We start from the raw sequence: 7,248 nt of genomic DNA, 5'->3' as shown, positions 1-7,248 counted from the left end.
TAGATGATATAACAAAAAAAAATTAAAAAACTACACACAAAATATTAGAAATAATGGATGTGGAGAAAAGGGGACCCTTGTACATTTATTGGTAGGAATGCAAACTGGTACAACCACTGTGGAAAACAGTATGGAGTTTCCTCAAAAGACGAAAAATAGAACTATCCTATAGTTTAGAATATCTATTTCTAGGTATTTATCTGAAGTAAACATAAACACTAACCCAAGAAGATAATATGTACCCTCATGTTCATTGCAGCATTGTTTATAACAGGATACAGCCAGGATACAGAAATGACCTAAATTTCCATCAGTGGATGAATGAATAAAGAAACTGTGGAATGGAGTATTTTTCAACCGTAAAAAAAGAGTGAAATATTGTTATCGTGACAACATGAATGGACCTTGAGGGCATTACGCCAAGTGAAATAAGTCAGACAGAGAAAAAGAATATTGTATCTTTCTGAAATGTGGAGTCTAAACAAACAAACAAACAAACAAACAAACATAAACTCACAAATACACAGAACAGATTGGTGGTTGCCAGAGGTAAGGATAAGGGTGAAAGAAATGGGTGAACTGTTGTTGGCTTTTTTTTTTTTTAGTTTAAATAAATGGAATATAAATTTTAAAAATAAAATAAGTAATAAAAATAAATAAGAATTTAGAAAGTTTGCTCGTTGTAATATAGATTAAAAAATTGAATTTCAATAGATGAACAAAAGCAGGTGGAATATATAATTTTATTAAAAATATAGAATTTAAGTAGCATTAAAAATAAATCATCTAAAAGTAAATCTAAGAAAAGAACTCTTACAAAAGTAAATTTAAGAAAAGAACTCTTACATATCAATAAGAAAATGGCATGAAAATATTGACAAAAGCCTTGAGGAGGCACTTCATTGAGGAATTCTCTATAGTATAGAAATACACACACGAAAACATGCTCAGTCTCATGAGTAAGCAAGGAAACGCATAGAAATTCACCAGAATCCATTCTTTTTCTGGCACATTTGCAAAAATTGTGTTGTCATGGATATGGAACAACTAGTAAACTTATGCACTGCTGGTAGTATATATATCATTTCAGAAAACAATTTAGCATTATCTAGTAAAGGTGATTTCGTGCAGTGAATGTAGCTCAACTATTCCACTCCTGGATACATACCTTAGAGAAAAACTTTGATGTATATAAATGTCTATCTACAGTAGAATGGAAAAAGAATTAGAATCATCATATGACAGATTACTATATATCAGGGGAAATAAACACATTTCAGCTGCCTGCAAAAATGTAGATAAATATCAAGAACATAATATTGAACAAAAAAGCAAAGTTGAAGATGAATATATACCATATGATTCCATTTATATAAAGTTTAAAAGCAGAAACAACTAAGCAGTATGTTCTGAAGTCATTGGTGCATATTTGGTGAGTTTATAAAGTAAAAATTTTTTAAAGTTTATTTATTTATTTTGAGAGAGACAGAGACAGTGTGAGCGGGAAAGGGACAGAGAAAGAGGGAGAGAGAGAATCCCAAGCAGGCTCTGTGCTGTCAGTGCAGAGCCCAACACGGGGCTTGATCCCATGAACTGTGAGATCATGACCTGAGCCGAAGCCAAGAGTCAGACGCTTAACCTACTGAGCCACCCAGGTGCCCCAGGTTTATAAAGTAAAGCAAGGAAATGGCAAACACAAAAAATAGGATAGCTATCACTGATTAAGGAGGAAAGAATGGGATGAGTTAAGAAAGGTGCACAGAGAACCTGAAAGGTCAGAAACAACAATGGACTTTACTTTCTTCATCTGCATGCTGGGTTCCTTGACAGGGCTGATATGCAGCTGGTACAAACGGGTAGAGCTGGACTAACACATCCTTACTAGTCCTAAAGAGTTGCTTCAAGGAGACCTCTGAGTGTCCCGTCCAAGCACTTGCATTGCTCTGCCCTCTTAATTCATTTGCATGCAATTTATTGAGATTTTGAGTTTAGACGGACTATGTTACTATTTGTTTTCTCTTTGTCTCTCCTGTTTTATGCTCCTTTGTTCCTCTCTTTCTGCCTTCTTCTGGTAGTTTGTATTATTATCCCATTTTCTATTTTCTTTTATCGTTTAGGTTGGCATTCTTGTATATTTTCATTAGCGGCTATTCTAGAGATCAAAACATGCATCCTTAACTCATCAGAATCTAACTCATACTAATACCTTACCACCCTTGCAGAGATGCTGAGAACAGTTTAACTCCTTTTGCCACACTCTCAACGTTATACTTTATTGCTATTACACATTTTGCTTCTACGTAAATTGTAAGGTCCATAAGACATTGTTGTCATTGTTGCTTTAAAGTTACCATTTTTAATTACCTGAATTTTTATCCATTCTTATGCGCTTCATTCTTCCTGTAGTCTTTTGTGTCTGTCCAGAATCCCTTTTCCCTCAGCGTGGAAAAGGTCCTTCAGTACTTCTTGTAGTGCGGGTCTTCTGATGATGAATTATCTCAGCTTTTGTCTGCTGAAAAGTATTTCTTTTATGGTAATTTTTAAAGGAAAATTTTCTGGGCAGAGGACCTGAACAGACATTTTTCCAAATAAGACATCCAAATGGCCAACAGACACATAAAAAGATACTCAACATCACTAATCATCAGGGAAATGTGAGTCAAAACCACAATGAGATAGCACCTCAGACCCATCAGAATGACCAGTATCAAAAAAGCAAGAAGTAACCAGTGTTGGCAAGGACGTGGAGAAAGGGGAACCTTCATACAATGTTAGTGGGAAGGCAAACTGGTGCAGCCACTAAGGAAAACAGTACAGAGAGTCTTCAAAAACTTAAAAATAGAACTACCATGTAACCCAGTAATTCCACTTCTGAGTATCTAGCTGGGATAATTCAAAAAGACATATGCACCCTTAATTTTTTTGCAGCATTATTTATAATAGACAAATTATTAAAGCAACCTAAATGTCCATCAATCTAAATAAGTGTATAAAGTAGATGTTATATACATTACTTAGCTGTGAAATAGGAAGAAATCTTGCCATTTGCAACAACATGGTATGCCAAGTGGAATAAGTCAGACAAACAAAGACAAACACCATATTATTCTAATTTTATGTAGAATCTAAAAAACAAAACAAACAAACAACAAAGAGAAATAGACTCATACATACACAGAAAAAAACTAGTGGTTGCTAGAGGGGAGGAGAGGAGATGGGCAAAATAGGGGATGAACAGGTCCAAACTTCAAGTTATAAAATAAATAAGTCACGGAGATGAAAAGTACAGCATGGGGCGGGGGGGGCGCCTGGGTGGCTCAGTCGGTTAAGCGTCCGACTTCAGCTCAGGTCACGATCTCGCGGTCCGTGAGTTCGAGCCCCGCGTCGGGCTCTGGGCTGATGGCTCAGAGCCTGGAGCCTGCTTCCGATTCTGTGTCTCTCTCTCTGCCCCTCCCCCGTTCATGCTCTGTCTCTCTCTGTCTCAAAAATAAATAAAACGTTAAAAAAATTAAAAAAAAAAAAGAAAAGTACAGCATGGGAATATAGTCAATAATATTGTATTAACATTACATAGTTGTTGATAAATTGTGGTGACAGATGGTACCTACACTTAAGGTGGTGAGCATTTTGTAATATATATAATTGTCCAATCACTATGTTTTACACCTGAAATATAATGTTATATGTCAACTATAACTCAATTAAAAATAAATAAATAGGGGCACCTGGCTGGCTCCATTGGTTAACCCTCCAACTCTTGATATCGGCCCAGGGCATGATCTCTCAGTTGTAAGATCGAGCCCTGCACTGCACTCCTCCCAGAGTAGGAAACCTGCTTGGGATTCTCTCTCTCCCTCTCTCTCTGCCCATCCCCTACTTTTGTGCTCTCTATCTCAAAATAAATGAATAAAAATTAAAAAAATAAACAAATTTTTTCACTTGTCATAGAATTCTAGGTAGGAAGCTTTTCTTTCATCCTTTAACGATGTCATTCTATTGCCTCCTGTTTCCATAATATCTGTGCAAAACTCAGATAAAACTTATTACTGATCCTTTGAACTTAATGTGTCTCTTTTGTTCGTTGCTTTTAACATTTGTATCAGTTATTATGTTTTTCAGTTGTATAATTTTTAATTATTTTTTACAGACGTCAACTCTCTGGTGAAAATTTCCAAACTTCAGTAACTTTTGTTCCCAATTTCAATCTTTTTTTTCCAATAAATTCCTTGCAGTTAATGTGCTGTAATGTTCTCTGGTTAAAATATTTAAGTACACGGTTTTGGAGAAAATTAGCAATCTTTTGTGAAATCTGGAGGTAAAGCTCCTCATGGCTTCTTTCTCACTTACTCCAAATCTGTTTTAAGATTCTTGTTTCCTAAAAATTCTTTAAGTTTTGATTTATCTGGATGGGGGGAGGTTTCTCCACAGAAGGGAAACCCAAAGTATCCCCTTAATTGCTTAGACTGATGATATTACTTCAATATCATATGTATGTGACAGACATAACCTTCCCCGGTTCCCTTTACAACGTTATTCCTGATGTCTTTAACTTCAGATTTATGTTTCTAGCCTGCTGCTGAGATTATAATTTGATGGCAAACTACAGTGTTAAACATATTATGGTTGAATCAAAACTCAGCAAAGGCAGCTTGATACTTTGTGAAAGGTGTGTTCTCTGGGCAAATGTGAACAAGTGCTATAGATCAAATGTTTCATAAGGGCATGTCCCACTGGTCTGGCAAGCTGATGGATTCCTTGAGAGCAAGGTCAAGGCTCTAAATTCTCTTCAGCTCTTTTGACACTACCTAATATAGATCTTAGTATATATGAGAGGAGTTCAATAGATGTCTGTTGTAGCTATTCAAAATTTGATGTGACAGGAAGAAGGTATTTCTACACCACTTCAGAATTTAAGACCAAGAAGTAACTCTGATTACCTACAAATTTAAATTGGTAAAAATATCTCAAGAATGAGATTACACCACATGTACTTTTAGAGAGAAACATTTCCAATGGCATCAGGTAAAGTTGTTGACAATAATTAAGCAGCCTCCTACTATATAGCACCTATCCTTGTACCCTTCTATAAGAAAACACCAAGAAAGTGTGGTTTGGACCAATCATTCACTAAATATAGTTTTAAGAACAGTCAGCACAGAAGAGTTTAAGTTTTTAAAACACATTATATTGTAAATACCTGGTAGGAGAAGGAGTGTGTACAAAGTAATTGCAACTAGCAGATGTAACAGGCAAGCTGAAATGGCAGAGGCTTTAGTATAATAAACATTTTGTTCTCAGTCAGTCAAAACCCAGTGCAGAGTTGGTGGCTAACTCCATCATAGGCTGTGCGGCCTAGAACATGTGACCTCAAGGTTACCAGGGCACAGCAGACAGGGATAGAGAAACTGGGAAATAACTTTAAGCATTGGAATTACTTTACACATTTTCCATTGGCCCAAACCCAGGTATGAAACCTAAGCAACTACAAAGGAAGCCAAGAAATGTAAAGGACAATGAGTATTTGGTGACTTAACAGTCTCCGCCACAGGAAAGATAGGAGAGAATATCAATACAATGTCAAATTGATTGTTTGGCCTGGATATTTAACTCTTCTATTATTCAAATAGTATATATGGGTATAGAAACAGAAATCTGACTGTGATAATAACAGGGGTTGCTGGGTTTTTAAAAGCAGACATTTCTCTTTATTCATTCAATAAGCATTTATTATTGGATGACTCTAAGCACAGAACCCTGTGTGACACAATGAAGTAGAAATGAAGATAAATTGGTCAAAACCTTTTCCTCAAGGAACAAGAGTCTAAGAGTGAAGATAAAGACAAGTCAGAGAATGTGTACTCTATTGTCATTTCTTTCTTTTTAATACATCTTTTTAAACGTTTATTTATTTTTGAGACAGAGAGAGACAGAGCATGAATGGTGGAGGGTCAGAGAGAGGGAGACACAGAATCTGAAACAGGCTCCAGGCTCTGAGCTGTCAGCACAGAGCCCGACCGGGGTCTCGAACTCACGGATGGTGAGATCATGACCTGAGCCGAAGTCAAACGCTTAACCGACCAAGCCACCCAGGCACCCCTCTATTATCATTTCTTTTGTCTGTCTTCACAAACTGCTGTGTTTTGCATTTGTTAACAAAAGGAAGCTCAACTCCACTTCCAGGTTATATACCTCAGAGAAATGGAAACAGGATATCCAAAAGGTATCTGCATTCCCTTATTTGTTACATCATTATTCACAACAGTCAAGATATGGAAACAACATAAGTGCCCATTGATGGATGAATGGATAAAGATGTCATGCATATACACAATGGAGTATTATTCAGCCATGAGAAAGAAGGACATCTTGTCATTTGCCACATCATGAATGGATCTTAGGAACATACTAAATGAGATCAGTCAGACAGAAAAAGATAAATACTGCATGATCTCATACGTGGAGTCTAAAAAAGCCAAACTCATAAAAACAGAGAGCAAAATGGTGGTTACAGGGTCTGGGAAGTAGGGGGGATAGGACAGATGTTGTTGAAGGGTGCAAATTTGCAACAAGTAGTAAATAAGTTCTGCAGATCTAATGTACAGTAGAGTGAAAAAGACAACAATGTTGGATTAGAATCATCAGACTTGCTAAGAGACTAGATCTTAATTATTCCAACTCCTAAAAAGAAATGATAATTATGTGGTATGATATAGGTGCTAATTATCCCTACAATGACAATTATAATATATAAATACATCAAATCAACAGGTTGTGCACCTTAAATTTACACAATGTTATATGTCAAATGTATTTCAATTAAAAACCCACTTAAATGCTATTTCAAGTGCTTCATTTTTTTTAAAGTGGGAATTGTATTCTTATCGGCTTCTGCAGGCTAATGGTCAGCTGTGAAATTAGTATTAAAAACCATGAATATAGATAGCTGTAATAACTTTGTTTTCACGTGGTGGGAAAAGATTCTTTCAGTCACCTGGGCTCCAATTTTCCTCCTGCCACTTACTAGCCCTATGACCTTCAGGAAGCCAGTCACCTCTAAGGCCTTTGGTTTCCCTACATTCAAAGATGTTCTCTAAGGTCTCTTCCTAGCATGGATTCCAAATTTGCTTTTCCTTTTAGGTTTGACTTCATTGTTTCTCCCATTCCTCTTCTCTTCCTACTCAAATGCCTTCCCCCACTTGTGCCTGAGCACCCTATTCTGGTGCCCCAGATGAGCTTGACATCCCCCAA

The sequence above is a fragment of the Neofelis nebulosa genome, chromosome 6, assembly GCF_028018385.1.
Source record: "Neofelis nebulosa isolate mNeoNeb1 chromosome 6, mNeoNeb1.pri, whole genome shotgun sequence".
NCBI classification, from domain to species: domain Eukaryota; kingdom Metazoa; phylum Chordata; class Mammalia; order Carnivora; family Felidae; genus Neofelis; species Neofelis nebulosa.
Note: the sequence above shows the minus strand (reverse complement) of the source record.